The sequence below is a fragment of the Alligator sinensis genome, unplaced genomic scaffold (assembly GCF_000455745.1).
Source record: "Alligator sinensis unplaced genomic scaffold, ASM45574v1 scaffold323_2, whole genome shotgun sequence".
NCBI classification, from domain to species: Eukaryota; Metazoa; Chordata; order Crocodylia; family Alligatoridae; genus Alligator; species Alligator sinensis.
This window is the reverse complement of record NW_005842392.1, coordinates 894,818-910,557: the sequence shown is the minus strand read 5'-3', so window position 1 is coordinate 910,557 and position 15,740 is coordinate 894,818. Positions and strand designations below refer to the sequence as shown.

The window sequence follows — 15,740 nt, the reverse complement described above, 5'->3', positions numbered from 1 at the left end:
TTCACCAAAGTGCTCCAAGGGAAACCAGGAGCAACAGTCATAAACACCTAGAAGAAGGTTTCAGACTGGATATAAGGGAAAACTTCACAGTTCATGTGACCAGACTCCAGAATAGACACCCAGCAGGGCTGGTGCAGGCACCTACCCTGAAGATCTTCAAAAGGAGACTGGCTGCACACCTTTATGGGGTTATTTGACCCCGGCAATGTTTCCTGCCCAGAGCTGGGGGACTGGATCGGATCTCATGAGATCCCTTCCAGCCCTAAACTTCTGTGAATCTGTAAATACACACACTCTTGACTGTCAGAAGGATGGCATGTCTGAACTGCAGTGCCCAGACAGTGGCAAGCATATTTGTAGATCAGGGAGGGATGTGCCATCTTCCTGAGTAACTGCTGTACCCAGTGGATATTGTTAGATTTGTTTATATGTTTTCAGGTGTGCAGGGCCTACTTGTGATTTTTCTAGTTCTGTGAGCACTGACAGGCATCTTCTCTTTGACTTGTACCAAGCCACTTGAACTCTTCTTTATTAATGTGAAGCAGAGGTATGCACAGAGGATGGAGTCATGATCTCTGTAGATATAACCTCATGGGTAAGGCATGGGAATGGTCACCAGGTGCAGAGTGGAATTCTGTTCCCTGATCTGTCACAGAGTTTGGGCAAATGATTTAATTGTTATCTCTGCCCCACTTTGCTATCTGGAAAATGGTGATAATGCTGCTAACTCACTGCTTGGAATGTGAGACAGAATTCATTAATATATATCAATTGCTTGGCGATCCTGTGAAGCATCATGAGGGTGACATACTTATCATCCTTTCTAGGTAATTGATGATAAGTCATTTAGGCTAGAATTTTAGCATGTGGTTACTTATTTTTTATTTTGTTTTGTTTTGGTTTTTTTGTGATGCAGATTTTATCTGCTGAATTAGACGCATCTCAGACCTGACTTTCCAACAGCAATCAGTGGCCCTGCCTTGCATCTAGGTCAGTGGGAGGTACAGATGCTGAGTATTGTGCAGGATAGGTTCTTGGGGTCAGAACTTAAGTACTGAAGATCTGAGCTACCTAAAATCAGAGCCTTCTTGAAAATATTTACTTTAATCTCCCTCATTTTCAGGGGGATAATGAACATCCCTGTCTAATAATACTCTGAAGGAAGAAAGAACTTTAAGGCTAACGATTCTTCCTTGTTTCTTCATTTATACGTAATTAATCAGTTTCCCACAATCATAGCCCCCACTGCCTGTTTTTATGTTTCTCGTTAACAGTAAAACTTTCTTTGCATAGAATTAGCTTTGTAATTTTGTCATTATTCATTACATTAGCTTGTAAAACAATGCATTGAAAAATGATACTTTGAATGAAAAATATTAAATTAGTTATTTCCTTACCGTCAAGGTTTCAAATGTGACTTTCAAAGAGCATAACAATTGTATCGGAAGACCAAACTATTGGAAGAACGCTGACGTGCTACTAATTGATCTAAGCCTTGGAAAAAAAGGCTTAATATTTTTGGCCTGAATTCATAGTACTTCCTTTTATTCAATTTATGGCAAACCTATACTTTACATAACCTCATGTTCAGTGTGTGTGAAGTAATGAGGAGAGTACCATTATGAGTCCAATATAACATAAGATTTATGTAAACCTTATTCTCATGTCACCTATGTGTAGGCTTTACTGCGGCCAAGAACACCTGGGTGGTTTCCACCTTTCGTGAAGTAATACATTCCCTTTAACTGTAAATGCCTCTTGTTAAATCACTCAAGTAAAGGGCCTCTTATCCTAATGTTACTCTGATATCTATTCATTAGTTATGTCCTTGGGTTTTCAGCCAGATTGGCTTCTAGCATAGCAGTCCAAGGAATGTCAGAAGCAAGCTACCTTTGGGAGCCCTGTGTTCATTCTGTACACAGATTTTAAGAGGTAAATCATTTCCCCAGTTCTGCTGTACAATTATATTTGGAGTCAAAGTATATTTTTCTCCCAGTGGACTTCAGGATGGTGTTGTCCAGAGCCTAATCACAAAACTAATTTATTCACCCAGATCTTATTCCGTGTGTTGTTTCACTGTACTGTATGCTCACAGCTGCATTGTGGTGTTAATTTTGCAGCTGGAAGGATTGTCTGTCTTTGAAATCAGAAAGCTATTCTTCACTGGGTGCCAAAGGTGGGTTGGTAACATATTGAAGAACCAGTTATAGCCTACACCTTCTGCAGCAGATTTTGTGTGTCCCCTCTGTGAAAACTGCAGGTTTTTCTCAAATGGGGAACCCAAATTCATTTTATTTTAAACCATCTTCTGTGCTATCAGCACAGCGTGGTACCTCCGTCATGATTGAGCCATGTGGCCTGTCAGTGGCCAAAGACTTCTAATGACAGCACAGCTAAAAATGGAAATAAAACTGGCTTAGCTGTTACCAAGCTACGCTGTAAATCAGAACTGGGTGGGGGGAAGGGATAACTCGCATGCCAAAATATTGCTAGAGAGCTAGGGTCTGAACCTTGCAAGCGTTTAGTCATCGGAGTTACAGTGAGTAATGTGCTTTAGCATTCATTGGATTAGCACTGGAGAAAGCTCCAAGCTCCAGCAGCCTATTGGCTACGGCTATGTCTACGCTAAGCTACTTCTGGTAGCAGACAGCAGCCACTACAAGCTGCTGGAAGGCATACACATCCGTCTGCCTCCAGCAGCTCTGTGTGGCTGAACTTGGCAGCTGTGCTGCTGGAGCACAGAGTGTATCCTGGGGAGTCACCAGCCAAAGAAGGTCCCTCGATAGCTGACTGAAGGCATTGCAGTGTCTGAAGAGACCTTCTTTGGCTGGCAGCTGAGCAGCAATAGCCTTGCTGAACTTGGCAGAGGGGGATTCACTTTGCTGGCAGAAAGGAGGGCTCTGCCACCGTGGAAGAGCCCTGCGTGTGAATGCACACGTCGCTCTGCAAACAGAGCAGGAGCTGCTGGCAAAACACTGTAATGCCAGTGTGAGGCACTGGATTCTTAAACCTGGGGCTATGAGATCAAGTCCCAGCTAGCCATGTAGTGGAGTCTGTGCCTGCACAGTGAGCACCTTGCTGGTGTGGTACAGTGCACTGGGAAAGCGCTTCTAGTTTGGTTGCAGCTCTGCAGGCACAGGACCATTTCTCATGAATTACGCAGGCACAGGACCACTTCCCATGGTATCAACCAGCAGTTTTCATGGCAGGACTGCACTGACACTAAAAGGCTGCTACTGGCACAGCCCTGTCGGTCAGCTTGCACCCCTTCCGCCCTCGCATGTAGACCTTTCTGGGATGCTTCCAGCTACAACCTGGCGGCTTGCAACTGCACAGTGTTGGGTTTGCACCCTGGAGACCATGATTAGATGTTCACAGTAGATGATCACCATGGCTCAGACTTCAAAATTTACGAGCACTGGGATTATGACCAGGTTAAAAGTGAAGGCTTGTTCACACACAGTTGTTTGTTATGATTTAACTGAATTGGTTTAGAAACTAATAGAAATATACCTGCATAGCCCCTGCTGGGGTTACAATTGATGAACTTTTTTCTTTAGATACACAGGAATAAGCCATTTTGACATTAAGCATATATATGTTTGCTTAACTGTGTCCATGCTAGATGGCTGTCCCAATACAAGTTTTTGTTATAAAATCGCCCCACCCCCTCACTGAAATAGGTACATTTCATAGGTTCAGAGATTCATAGATGCTAGGGTCAGAAGGGACCTCAACAAATCATCGAGTCTGACCCCTTGCCTGGGCAGGAAAGAGCTCCCTTGGAAGCCCATTCCAAATTTTGGCCACCGTTACCGTGAAGAAGTTTTTCCTGATATCTAGCCTAAATCTGCTCTCTGTCAGTTTGTGACCATTGTTGTTACCCCAAGAGGCGTCCTGGTGAACAGAGCATCTCCGATCCCTTGCTGCATCCCCCTAATGAATTTGTAGGCAGCCACAAGATCACCTCTCAGCCTTCTCTTGCAGAGGTTGAAGAGGTCCAGGTCCCTCAGTCTCTCCTCATAGGACTTGTCTTGTAAGCCCCAAACCATATGAGTGGCCCTCCTCTGGACCCTCTCGAGGCTATCCACATCCTTCTTGAAATACAGTGCCCAAAACTGGATGCAGTACTCCAACTGCGGTCTGGCCAATGCCGCAAAGAGGGGAAGTATCACCTCCTTGGATCTATTTGTCATGCATCTGCTGATGCACGATAAAGTGCGGTTAGCTTTGCTGATCATTTTGTCACACTGATGACTCATGATCATCTTGGAGTCCACTATGACTCCAAGATCCCTTTCCGCTTCTGTGCTGCTGAGAGGGTCATTCCCTAGCCAGTAGGTATGCTGGATATTTTTGCACCCTAGGTGCAGCACTGCACTTGTCCTTGTTGTACTGCATCCTGTTGTGTACTGCCTACTTTTTTAACCTGTCCAGGTCTGCCTGCAATTGTTCTCTACCCTCTGGAGTGTGCACTTCACCCCACAATTTAGTATCATCCGCAGACTTGGACAGAGTACACTTCACACCCACATCCAAGTCACTGAAAAGATATTGAAGAGTACAGGTCCAAGGACCGAACCGTGTGGGACCCCACAACCCACAGCCTTCCAGGTCGATACTGACCCATCTACTACCACTGTCTGGGTGCAACCACTAAACCAATTTGCCACCCACCAGACTGTGTAAAAACTACTGCTGATCTAATGAGGTTGAACTCTGATTGGACTTCCTTTTTAGTTCAGTCTGCCTGCCCAGGGTCTTTTTTTTATTTCTCCTTTTGCCAATGAAATAGTGATGAATGTTTTTTGAAAAGCATGTAGAAGGTGGAGCCCATTTCATTGCCTTTTCACCTTACATGCTGTGTGAAGGGTGTACTATCGTTGAGTAAAAGAGGGAAGCTCCCAGAACATGGAGGAAGCTTGAGCTCCATTGGAGGTGTCTTTGGACTGTAAGCTTTAAGGAGCACTTAGCCTGCACTTTGTTTGCCCCTGATTTTCCGTTGTACAGCGTCTTGCATGTTTACAGCATTACCTAAATGAACGAGGAAAGATACTAGGGCAGTTACTGCTATCATTAGTGGATTCTTTTGAGGGTCTTGATCCCAAGCCTGTTGAAAGCAATGATAGCTTTTGGATTAAGCCCCAGGTAAGAAGATACACAGATTCACCTGGAAGGGACCTCGTGAGATCATCGGGTCCAGCCCCCTGCTCTGGGCAGGAAAGATTGCTGGGGTCAAATAACCCCAGCAAGGTGTGCATCCAGTAGGCCTGTGTGAAGAGGCTAGTATTCACTTTGGATTCGGATTTGGCCGATTTAGGGGACAGTGGTTTGATTCGGTGATTCGAATCACTGTCCCGAATCGATTCAGCCAAATCTGATTTGGAGATTTAGCCGCTGCCAATTGGCCAAATCTCTGAATCAAACAGGCCCACCCTCCCCCAGTGTCCCTGCTCTTAAAAAAAAAAATCCCTGCACTTACCGGCTCCTGCCAGGCCAAAGGGTGATCCCTGCTGCACCCTACTGCACCCCACTGCCCTGCACTGCATGGGGTGTGGCTCTGCCACAAGTTCCCAGAAGCCCCGATGGCCATTGCAGGAGCTGGTGACTGAAGAGCTTTTTTTTTTTTTTTTTTTTTTAAAGCGCTGAGACTCTGGGGCCGGGTGGGGCATATATTGACAGGGCTGGGAGAGCGGGCAGGGGTTGGGGGGCACCTGGGGGGGCTGAGGGAGCAGGCAGGGGATGGGGCCTGGCAGGGGTCCCGTCCCCCTCCACACCCTACTTACTGGCACAGAGTCTGGGTGCAGCTCCCTGTGGTGGTGAGCGGGGACTACCCGAAGCTCTCTAAAGTTCTCCGAATCTATTTGGAGACTTCAAATTGATTTGGACCTTTTTTATTGGTCTCCTGATTCGATTCAGATTTGACTGCTGAATCGGGCCGAATCTCCTCTGAATTGAATCAGCAACCAAAGCTTTGCACAGCCCTAGCATCCAGTCTCCTTTTGAAGATCTCTAGAGTCTTTAAAGTTTGCGCCAAATCCTGCAGTTAGTATTTAGGTCCCAATCCCCATGGAGTTCATTGGGAGATGCAGCTGTTAAAGACCATAGGAAGTGGTCTTTCATTTTCCACTTCCAGTGTTAAGTGGTCAGTCAGTTTCTGAGACCATAGGTAATTTATTTAATCTCTTTGTTCCTTTTTATTAACTGTAGGACAAAGTAATAAGGTCTGCCTGTTTCGCTGTTGGCGTTGTCTGTAATGGTTTAGTACCATGCACATAGGGCTTTGAAAACGGACAGAACTCTCTAATTGCTCAGTAATGTTATTAGTGTGAGATATGGATAACTCAGAACAGAGCTTCAGCACTTTCCTTCCCAGTGCTACACTTGGTGAGCCACCAGTCCATTTGACAAGCCTAGGTGAGAGAATTTCCTTTCTCCAAGCTCTGATAAACCATGTGTCTAATGCTTAAGGGTGCTGTCCTTTTTTCCCCCTCCTTTTACACTGGGGTAATCCAGAGACCTATTTTGCATTCCTCTTACTTCACACAAGTCAAAGGAAAATGCTGCTCTAAAATATAGTTTTTCAATCCTTTTTCACTCAGAAGCACCATCAACTTAATCTATGGCTGTTTCTCTTTAGAGTCAGAAAACAAAGTGAGGACATTTGTTATTATAGGGTAGGGGGGGGAGGAGTGGAAATCCACGTGTGTTATGAAGTCCATGGATCATCTCGGCTCTTCCAAATTTCTCTAGAGCTGAAACAGTTATTACAGACAACATGCCACAGTGACCTCGGCCACCACGGACTGATTTTAGCCATAGGCCATAACCTTAAAATGTAATCAAATAGTACAGATCTGTTATTACAGCCCCTCCTTAAGCAGTCCAATAACTAACTTTTCCAGTTGAGACATAAATGCACCTTGACTAATCTTACTGGAAGGGATTGTATCAGCAATGCATAACTCCTGAGTCAGCCTGCATGATTAATATTCTACAAAATGCCCCTATTCGTGCCAAGCAATTGGATCACCCCGTTAAAAGAAGAACCCTGGCAGATGGCCATGATATGGTTGTACCTGTGGAGATATTAGTATTGGCTACCCTGCCTAAAGCACTGAGTGGAGCTAGGCCAAGGGTGGACAAAATATGGCCTGCAAGTTGCATTTGGTCTACCAGAAGATTTGATCTGGCCCTCAGGTCCACAGCTGAGTGTTGGGGTTCCTGGCAAACTACAGCTCCAGTCAGGTTCTGGAGAGAGAGAGAGAGAAAGAAGAAAAGAGACAGAGATGGATGTGGCCCTTGACAGGTCACCAAGACTCATTAAGTGGCCCTCCAGTCAAAATAATTGCCCATCCCTGGTTTAGGCCTGGCTACAGCATTTCTGTAAGAGATACTTTGACAAAATTGCCCTCTGCAAAGATGACCCCCACAAAATCCAGGAAGTAATCTGCACATGTATGCTACCAGCCCTATGTGTTACAAGCCATGATAGTCTCTCCAGGTCTAGCACATCCAAATGGGTCCCAGAAGGGTGCAACATGTAGGACAGAACAGTCCAGAGCAATGGCAAGAAATTCCCTTGTGATGCAGAGCTGTGTATGACAGGGGGCTGTCCCCGGGGCCAGTCACAGTATTGGCCTGGCCACCTGCCTTGTCTACCACGCCTTTGTTGTAATAAAATCAGTAGTTGTTTGTAAGGTGGGAGGCTACCCATTTTCTGTCCTGATGCCAACGGCATTATACATGGCTCTGACCTTTCCTTTACTGTGTCCCATGCCTTGCAGATAACATCCAAAGTGCTCCGAACTCTCCCGGCCCCATTGCTGGGCTGCACTTGGCCTCTGGTCCAAACTTGGCCTCAGGCATCCGGAGACTTACCTTGGCCACTGGGGCCCTCAACTCATGTTCTGGTCTCTGTGCCTCTCTACAGGCTTCTAACCCCTTACAGTCTACCCCTCTCTGGGGTCACAACTTCACCCCCTCACTGGGGCTGCATGGCCTTATACCCTGTAGGCCTCAGGTGTCTGTCGACATATCTGGACCTTGCCTCTGGCCCCACTCAATGGGCCTGGGCCCCTGTGCTTTTCTGTTGGAGTGTGCTCCTCTAGCCTTTCCTCTCCAAGGGGTACCTAGAAGGCAGTGGGGGCTGAAGCTTTCTGGTGCCCCATACTTGCCCTTCATTAGGGAGGCACAGGTGTGGCATTTCCTGGAAGCTGCCCTGCCACAAGCAGCCCCAACCCCAACCCCAGCCGGGTGTAGTTGTAGGTCATTCCCCAGGACCAAAGCAGGCCTACTTGCCCTGGTCTTTCTTTGCCCCTATGGGCTCCTGGGTGTTCTCCCTGAGCTGCTCACTCCGACACTCTATCGCAGCCTCCCTCTTATAATAGCACTCCTCCTGTGGCCCATCTCTCTCTGACCCCTTAACTCAGGGTTGTCAACCGGGGGTAGGCATACCTCCTCTGGGGGTACTTGGGAAGGTCCCAGGGCATACACAGCGGCAGCACGGAGAAGCGGGGGTACTTGGAAAGCACCTACGCACTGCTGAGCCACTGCTGTGGTGCCACCGGTTCATGTTTGGCCACTGGGGGACCCCCCCCCCACTCCATGTCTGGAAGGGGGTACCCATCAGGAGAGGTACCCACCAGAAAGGGTACTCGCTTAAAAAAGGTTGAAAAACCCTGCCTTAGCAGGTACCTCCTATCCAGAGGCTGTGTCAGCCTCCTTTGTCACAGCTTGCCATCCTGCTAAGCCTGTCTTTCCTTTGGCAGTGATGTCCCCACCATGAAAGGGACCTGCAGCCCCTTTAGGCTCTGGGTCTGCCTCCAGGCGAGTCAGGGTGCCAGATAGCTCTCTGTAGCTGTGGCCTACCCCTCATGGTGGTCTTACTTGCCCTTCAGCCTTTCAGCCATGGCCCCCTTGCTTTGACCAGCCAGGATTCCCTGGCATCCTTTGATTGACTAGCCTGGTGCCTCAGAGGTCTTATATAAGGTAGCTTTTCACTCAACGGGGCTCATCTGAGTCCCTGCCGGTTCTAATCGGGGACTTGCCTCGCTATAAGCCCCTTCCTAGGCTGGCTTAGCTTGTCCTTGGGGCCAAAAACCTTATCTTCAGGGGCTTGGGACCCTGCTGGGTCCCTAGGAACCTCCTCTATCCCCATAGTTCCTCCAGATGCACCTGGGAGCAGAGGAGCTCCAGCTGGGCAATGTTAACTCAGCAGCATCCCTGCAGCAACTGCTGCTCTACTGCTCAGGGCCTGTTCTTATCCTGCAGTTGCATAGCCCTGCTCCAGTCAGGCAGTCTTCTGATGGCCATGTGACCCTCCCTGATTGCCACTGCAGTCACCTGCAGGCTGCCTTGCTACCTGCTCAAGCCCTTAAAGTGGCAGGCACCAAAGGTGCACTGGCACACTATGCTGCCACGATTTCATATCTCCTAGGTTAGAGCTGTTAAAGTTCTTAGCATTTTGGCATTGTACGCCACGTGGACTGCACCAACAGGGGCTGCATGTTGTGGGGGCCACACCAGTGTAGGCCGTGGGCTCCCTGGCTCTTCCCTGTTGCAGTGGACATGTGCTCCCCTTTTTCCCCCACTGCTGCTGTACTGTGCACATGGGTGCAGGTGCCTCTGCTCTACCTTTAGCTCCCTGGGTGCAGGCTCCTTTGCTGTGCTGTGCTGGCATCCCACCCCATGGGCTTTCCTGGTATGGCAGCCAGAGTAATGAGGGGAGCTGTGGCCAGGTTTACAGGCCTGGGGACTGTAAACTAACTAGAAGCCTGCAGGCTGCCAGTTGGACAGCTCTGTCCTAGATGATGTGCTTCCTGTCTTTATCAGCTGTATCAGGATTGTCATCACCACCAGCAAATCCATCATGACTGATGGATGGGCCCTTTCCATGGAAAAGTAAAGGTGTTAGGTCTGGGCAGAGTGGATGTAAATCATTGCCACGTCTGAGTTGTTCACTTTGCATGTGCCCATGGAAATGTTTTGCATCTTCTTTGCGCTTTAAATGACTGCCCAAATTTAAAGGCAGTGGGGAGTTGGGTTCACGAGTCCTACCCAAACCTTCCAACACATAATTTTTACTGTAGTGCACAGTGACTTTATCTTGCTCTGAAGGGAATGACTGTTCCCTATTTAAAGTTCCTGATGTCGTCTCCGTACATTCTCTGCAAGCCCACTGCAGTGCTCAGCCAGGAGCTTTTTCCCTTTTATTCACCACTTCCTTTGTTTAGAGATCAATTTTGGGATTGCCTGGTCAGACAGAGAGAGGATTGGCTCTCAATGGTGTTGGAAGTGGTTGATCTAAAAGAAAGAAAGCAAAATACTGTAGGGGCAAGAACACCCTTAGGGAAGTGCCGTGCAGTCAGATTAGAAGAAAATATCGGGTATTCCACCTCCTGGGCTTTTGAGCTGAAGAAGGGCTATAACAAGTACTTTGGTGTTAAAACCCAGCTGTGAGTGGGACCCAAATTTCTGTGGCAGACAACCCAATATGACTGAGGCCTTGCAGCTGACCAATTGGAGCCAGCACTTGGTAAGAGGATTAACATCTTTGTGAATCACTTTTTCCAGTTCCACATCCAGTGAAAGCCCTTATCCAGATAGTTTGGAGATAACTGTCACAGCCTTGAGTTGTCATTCACTTGACCTTTTATTGGAAAAAAGTAGAGAGTTTTACATCAGAAAAGCAGCAGATATTCTGTGGATTGGTCGCATAACCAAGGAGCTTGCTACTGTTGTGTAGTGTGGTTTGTGGGAATCTGTCATCTGGTTTGGCATTTTGTGGGTTTGCTGTAAAAGGTGGCAGCAGCTCAATACTGTAAGTGAATGTTTTGGCTTTTTTTCTGAGTGCTCCTGTGCTATGGTGTGTTAAAGTGAAAGGGCAGGGTCAGGCTGGATAGATGCCACTGCAAAAGTTCTGTGGGTAAAAGGAAGAAGAGAAATCCTTGCAGATTTTGGCATGCATCCCCACAGTTTCCTGTTATCCCAGGCCATGCCAAAACACAGAACCAAAAGCATTGCATGTAATAGTGATGAAGATTTAGTAAGTTCAGCTTTGCAGCGACTGGTTGTAACGGTTTCACATAGGATGATCCAACTCTCAGGGGTGTTTGTGGAGCGTGATGCAATCATCATCTGCTTTTGTGCATCTGGACATTCTTCCCACAAATATGCAAGTCACTTAAAACTGAGACTGCAAGGTATAACGCACACCATTAAATGCTTGCATTTCGTTGGATGACTGATCCTGATGTTTCATTGAGTAAAGAGGCCAGAATAAAGTATGGGTTATAATAAGGACACAGTGGCTGCGTCCACACGAGTATGGCCATTTGTTTCCCCGGGGACAAGAAGCAGTGGCACACCTTGTGCTGCTGTTGCTTGTCCTTGGGCACATGCCCTCTGGTGCATGGCAGGTTACCCCAGTTGGTGTAGGGGAGGCTGGCCCCAGCAGCCTTACGTGAAATCCTGGGGAGTCTTTTGGGGCTACAGCAGTAGTGATCCTGCCACTTGGAGCCTGGCTGGCAGCTGGAGCATGGCTCTGGGTGGCCAGGCTGTGGTTTTGGGTGGCATGTGCTGTTGCTGCATGTGCCGCCCACTTTTTTTTTGTGGATGGGTTTTTTGACCTCGGGATCTTCCAGGGTCAAAAAAACCTCCCGTGCTGTTACCTTGCAGCGTGGAGAACAGCTGATTGTGTGGTATGTGGTGCGACAGACCTGTCTGCTGCGCCACATACTGCATGGCCGCATGAGTTTGGATGCTGCCAGAGGGATCAATCCTGCCTCCACATTCACAAGCCCCAACTCTTGCTCTTCATCTTCGTCCATTGAAGCCCCTGGGGCTGTCATGATTCAACCAGCCTGATTTAGCCCTTAACATTACAAAAACATTCCTTGTTGAGAGGAAGCACAAGTGAAGGAAAAAGCTTTCTTGGGCTCTGTTATTCTGGAACTCCCAGGTTTTGTGCCACCCCTAAAACTCACAGGCCCTCTTCCCCTCTTCCTCTCCAGCAGTAGAACTGGGCACAGCAGACAGCAGCTTGTCAGACGGTGTCGTTTCCTTCAGCAGCAAGGGCAGAAAAGGGGTAATTGAGGATCTGTTACGGTATTATTGTTTCTATTGCAATACCACCTTTTGGCCTTAATCATGGATTATAGTAGGTACTATACAAACACATTATTAATATTTATACTTAAGTAGTACCTAGCAACCTCAGTCAGGAATTAGGGCATCATTGTGCCCTTTCCAGTGGCTTAGTGCGTTGCAAGTCATACAGACCTTTCCTTGCCTTTGTTCTTTGAAGAAGTCTTTTGAAAGGTGTCTGCATTTTAATAGCATAACAGGTACTTCTGAATCTTTGGAGTGGGCTGTTTCTCCCTTTGCTTGTACTATGTTGGCATCAGTGTCATTCCATTGACTTCAGCGACCTCACTTCTGATTTTCATTGGAGCAAGTGAGAGGAGTCCATGGTGTTCATATTTCTTTTATATAAAGCCCATGGAAGAACAGAGAAGTGTGTTTCCATCAGATGAGCAGGAGTATTGAATTCGCTGGGTGTAAATGGTATTTAAATCTATTGAAGAATTTTAAGAAGGAAAAGGATCTTATTTTTGCCGCCTTGCTGCTAGTAAACACACCCCAAAGAGTTGATTTGCGTGTCATAGATTCATAGATACTAGGGTTGGAAGGGACCTCAACAGATCATCAAATCCAACCCCTTGCCTCCTGAAGGGTTAAAGAAATCAGAGCAATCCAGACATTTGACAAGGCTGCTCCATTCTGCTCTTGCCCTATAACTACCTATTTCAAGAAGAAGCATTTGGTTTCCCTCTCTCTCTCTTTTCCCACCCAACTGAAACCTTCATGGTACTAATAAAAGATAAGTGTCCCAGGTGGATTTCATTGTCTATAATCTTTTTTTTTTTTAATAGAATTTTTTTTGTGTTCCAAGCCAAATCAAATTCAAATCCACGAGTCAGGCCGGAACCATAAGTGGCCCTACAACTGGCAAACATCCTCTACCCCCCTCCAGATATTTCCAAGGTCTTTTGGCAGGCATCCTACATGCAGATGCTCCCTAGTTTCGCCTGCCCTCAGCCATATGGCTGCAGGAGCAAGCTAGGGGGAGCCTCCCATTTCCATAAAGTGGGCTTTAAGCCCCAACACGTTGAGGGGTACTAAACCACGCCAGAAGAACAGTTATCCCCCGAGTGCTTAAGGAAAACCGTCTTCATGGACCCGATACATGGTTCTTCCCCTGCCACAAGGATAGACTAGTACATCCCATCTGAATAAGATATATTTCATTGTCTATAACCAACTCAATTTGGCAAATGAGTAATATGTCAGCTTTCTCCTTTCCTGAAATGTTGCTGGCTCCCTGATTCCTTTCAGACAGGTTTCAGGGTGGGTGTTTTTGTAAATTATGGTTAAAATGGTGAGCAACAGTCAGCAAGATCTGTGAATCCAGTTGTCTGGGCTGGCATCTGGAGATAAAAGCCTGTAGAATAATTGCTTATTATTGACTGATTGCCAGCTTGGGCTGTTTGCTTGAAGAAAAATCAATAGCAATCAATCTTCAAAGCCTAAACTTTCAAGGAATAGGAGTCCTTTCCAAATTGGGAGTGACAGGTCAGGATGATTCTGTATCTGACATCTCCACTTCATATTTGGGTGTAATCCTCCTGTGAAGGAAGAAGCACAACACAAGCTCTTCCTGCACCGAGGCTTTCACAACTGCCTACATTAATGCCTGGGATTTCCCTTCTGTTTCAGGGCTAGATCGTGGACAGTTCTAATCCCTCCTGCAAGATGCAAAGCACCCTCAACTCTTGGCAATCACGGGTGGTCAAGGGTGCTCAGCAGTGAACAGGATGAACACAGCCCCGATTTTAATAAATTGCAAAAGCATAGAAGAAGGAGGGGTGGGTGAACAGCCTGTGCTATGACACATCCAAACCAACCAGTTTGGATGCTTTATAAATAAAACAAAATCTCTATTTTAATGCCTGGTAACAGAGATTGCCTTTCAGTGGGTGAGTCTGTTTAGGTGACAACAGAAGAAAATATCCAATGTCACCATACGCTTTATCATTCCTTATGGATACTGTCACTATGGTTAGTGTTCATTTCACAAAGCAGGCATCACCCTTATTTAACACTCTCATGGCACATTGCTGCTTTAGTGCCGTGTTGTGCACGCAGTCTGAAGCAGGGTTTGTGATGCTGTAGAAGTACAAGATTCTCCAAAGCACTCAGATATTTGGGATTAGGCGGGGAGGAGCGAAGGTTGGATTCTGAGCTCGCACCTCTAGCCTCAGCTTAGCCCAGATTTACATCAGAGTTCAGAGACCCAGACCTTGGCCCCTAAATCTTCTAGACCGAAGCAGCAGTCACAGCCCTGAAATATGAGCATTTATGGGGGAGGGGGGAGGCTTGGATTCCTATCAGCTGTGAAGAGTAATTAAGTAACAGGCCATAAAATAGATCAGAGGAAAAGGGAGGGAATGTTTTTTCCGATGGTAATACGAGAAGATGAAAATGGGAGAAGTCAAGAGAATGTATTTTTCAGAGCATAAAGCTTGGTGTTCATTCTCACCAGAGAGGCACCGTGTTGAGGTGAGGGAGCAAGACTGAAGTTGCTCTCTTTAAGATATAATGTGCAAGGGCCTGGACTCGGTTGTTTCAGTCATGTTTAGATATTGGATTTGTTGTCTATTAGCAAATCCTCATTTGCATGGGCCCTTAATCTGTAGAGTTAAAAGCATCTGTTGCCTACTGTGCTGCAATATTGAGAACTCAATTTTTAAGCTGTTACCTTTGAATGCAAGCCTTTCCACCCCCTCAGATCTTCCGCCCAGATTTTTTTCTGAAAGCAGAGGTGAGCCAAGAAGTGGTACAAAGGAAAAATCTTGCCACTGGTTTGATTAAAGCTTCAGTGAAGAACCTGTCCACCACCCTGTAAAGAGAAAGCCAAGGGAAGACATTTAAACCTATGTGTCTCAGAGTGAAACCATTAAAAAAAAAAAATCTCTGAAAATGCATGTTAGTCTGAAGGCTGTTAAAGTCATAGAAGGTAAGGAGTTGGACAGAGACCCTTGCTAGGACTTTAGAAAGGCATTAGCACTTGTTTATGGGGCTGTTCAACTTTGCATGTAGTCCTGAAATGGCATTTCCTCATGTCTGCAGCAGCCCTCATTTCATGAAATGGATGCAACTGCTGAAAAAAGATCTCGCGTGAGCATGCTCACTGGAAGATTAATCCTTTAGAGGGAGTTGGAGAGTTAAGCTACTGTAATTTCTCTGCAGTTGGCTGCAGTAAACAACTGCTCTAAAGACACGAGGAAAAAAAATTGACGGAGGTACATGGGACTAATGTACATATCTTTTTGTATTTGTACTTTAACCTAGAGGGTTTGATGATGGTTTTCTCTGTAGAGATCTGGGGAAGAGGGATCTTTGTTATGATTTTATGGGTGACCTTCATGTTGTGGGTTCTTTTTTTTTTCCTCTAGGCCAATGTAATCCTATTTCAGTGCAAGGCCATGCTGAGGTGCTGGTTTACTGTGTAGAAGTGGGATAGAGCACCATTTTTTCCTACATGTTGAGCTAAATGAATATACCAGTTGAGGCCTGCTGCACACTGAGCTGTGTTGGCAGCAGGGAGCTGATAACCCCTAGCACTTTTCAGTTGTGATCATAACCCAGTGCAACTTTTTTTAAATTTTTAGATATCA

The 15,740-nt window shown here is 46.5% G+C and overlaps 1 protein-coding gene across 9 annotated transcripts in view; it reads left to right on the top strand.

The window, feature by feature from the left end:
• EHMT1 (euchromatic histone lysine methyltransferase 1) overlaps positions 1–15,740 on the top strand; it is a 152,566-nt gene that overhangs the window by 13,259 nt on the left and 123,567 nt on the right. The window contains exon 1 of one of the 9 annotated variants that reach the window (XM_025211196.1): positions 15,359–15,380. The exons of the other annotated variants lie outside the window; for them this stretch is intronic. The gene's annotated coding sequence lies outside the window, so the exon portion shown is untranslated. Of the gene's footprint in view, positions 1–15,358; positions 15,381–15,740 lie in introns of those variants that run through there. 9 annotated transcript variants of the gene reach the window in all.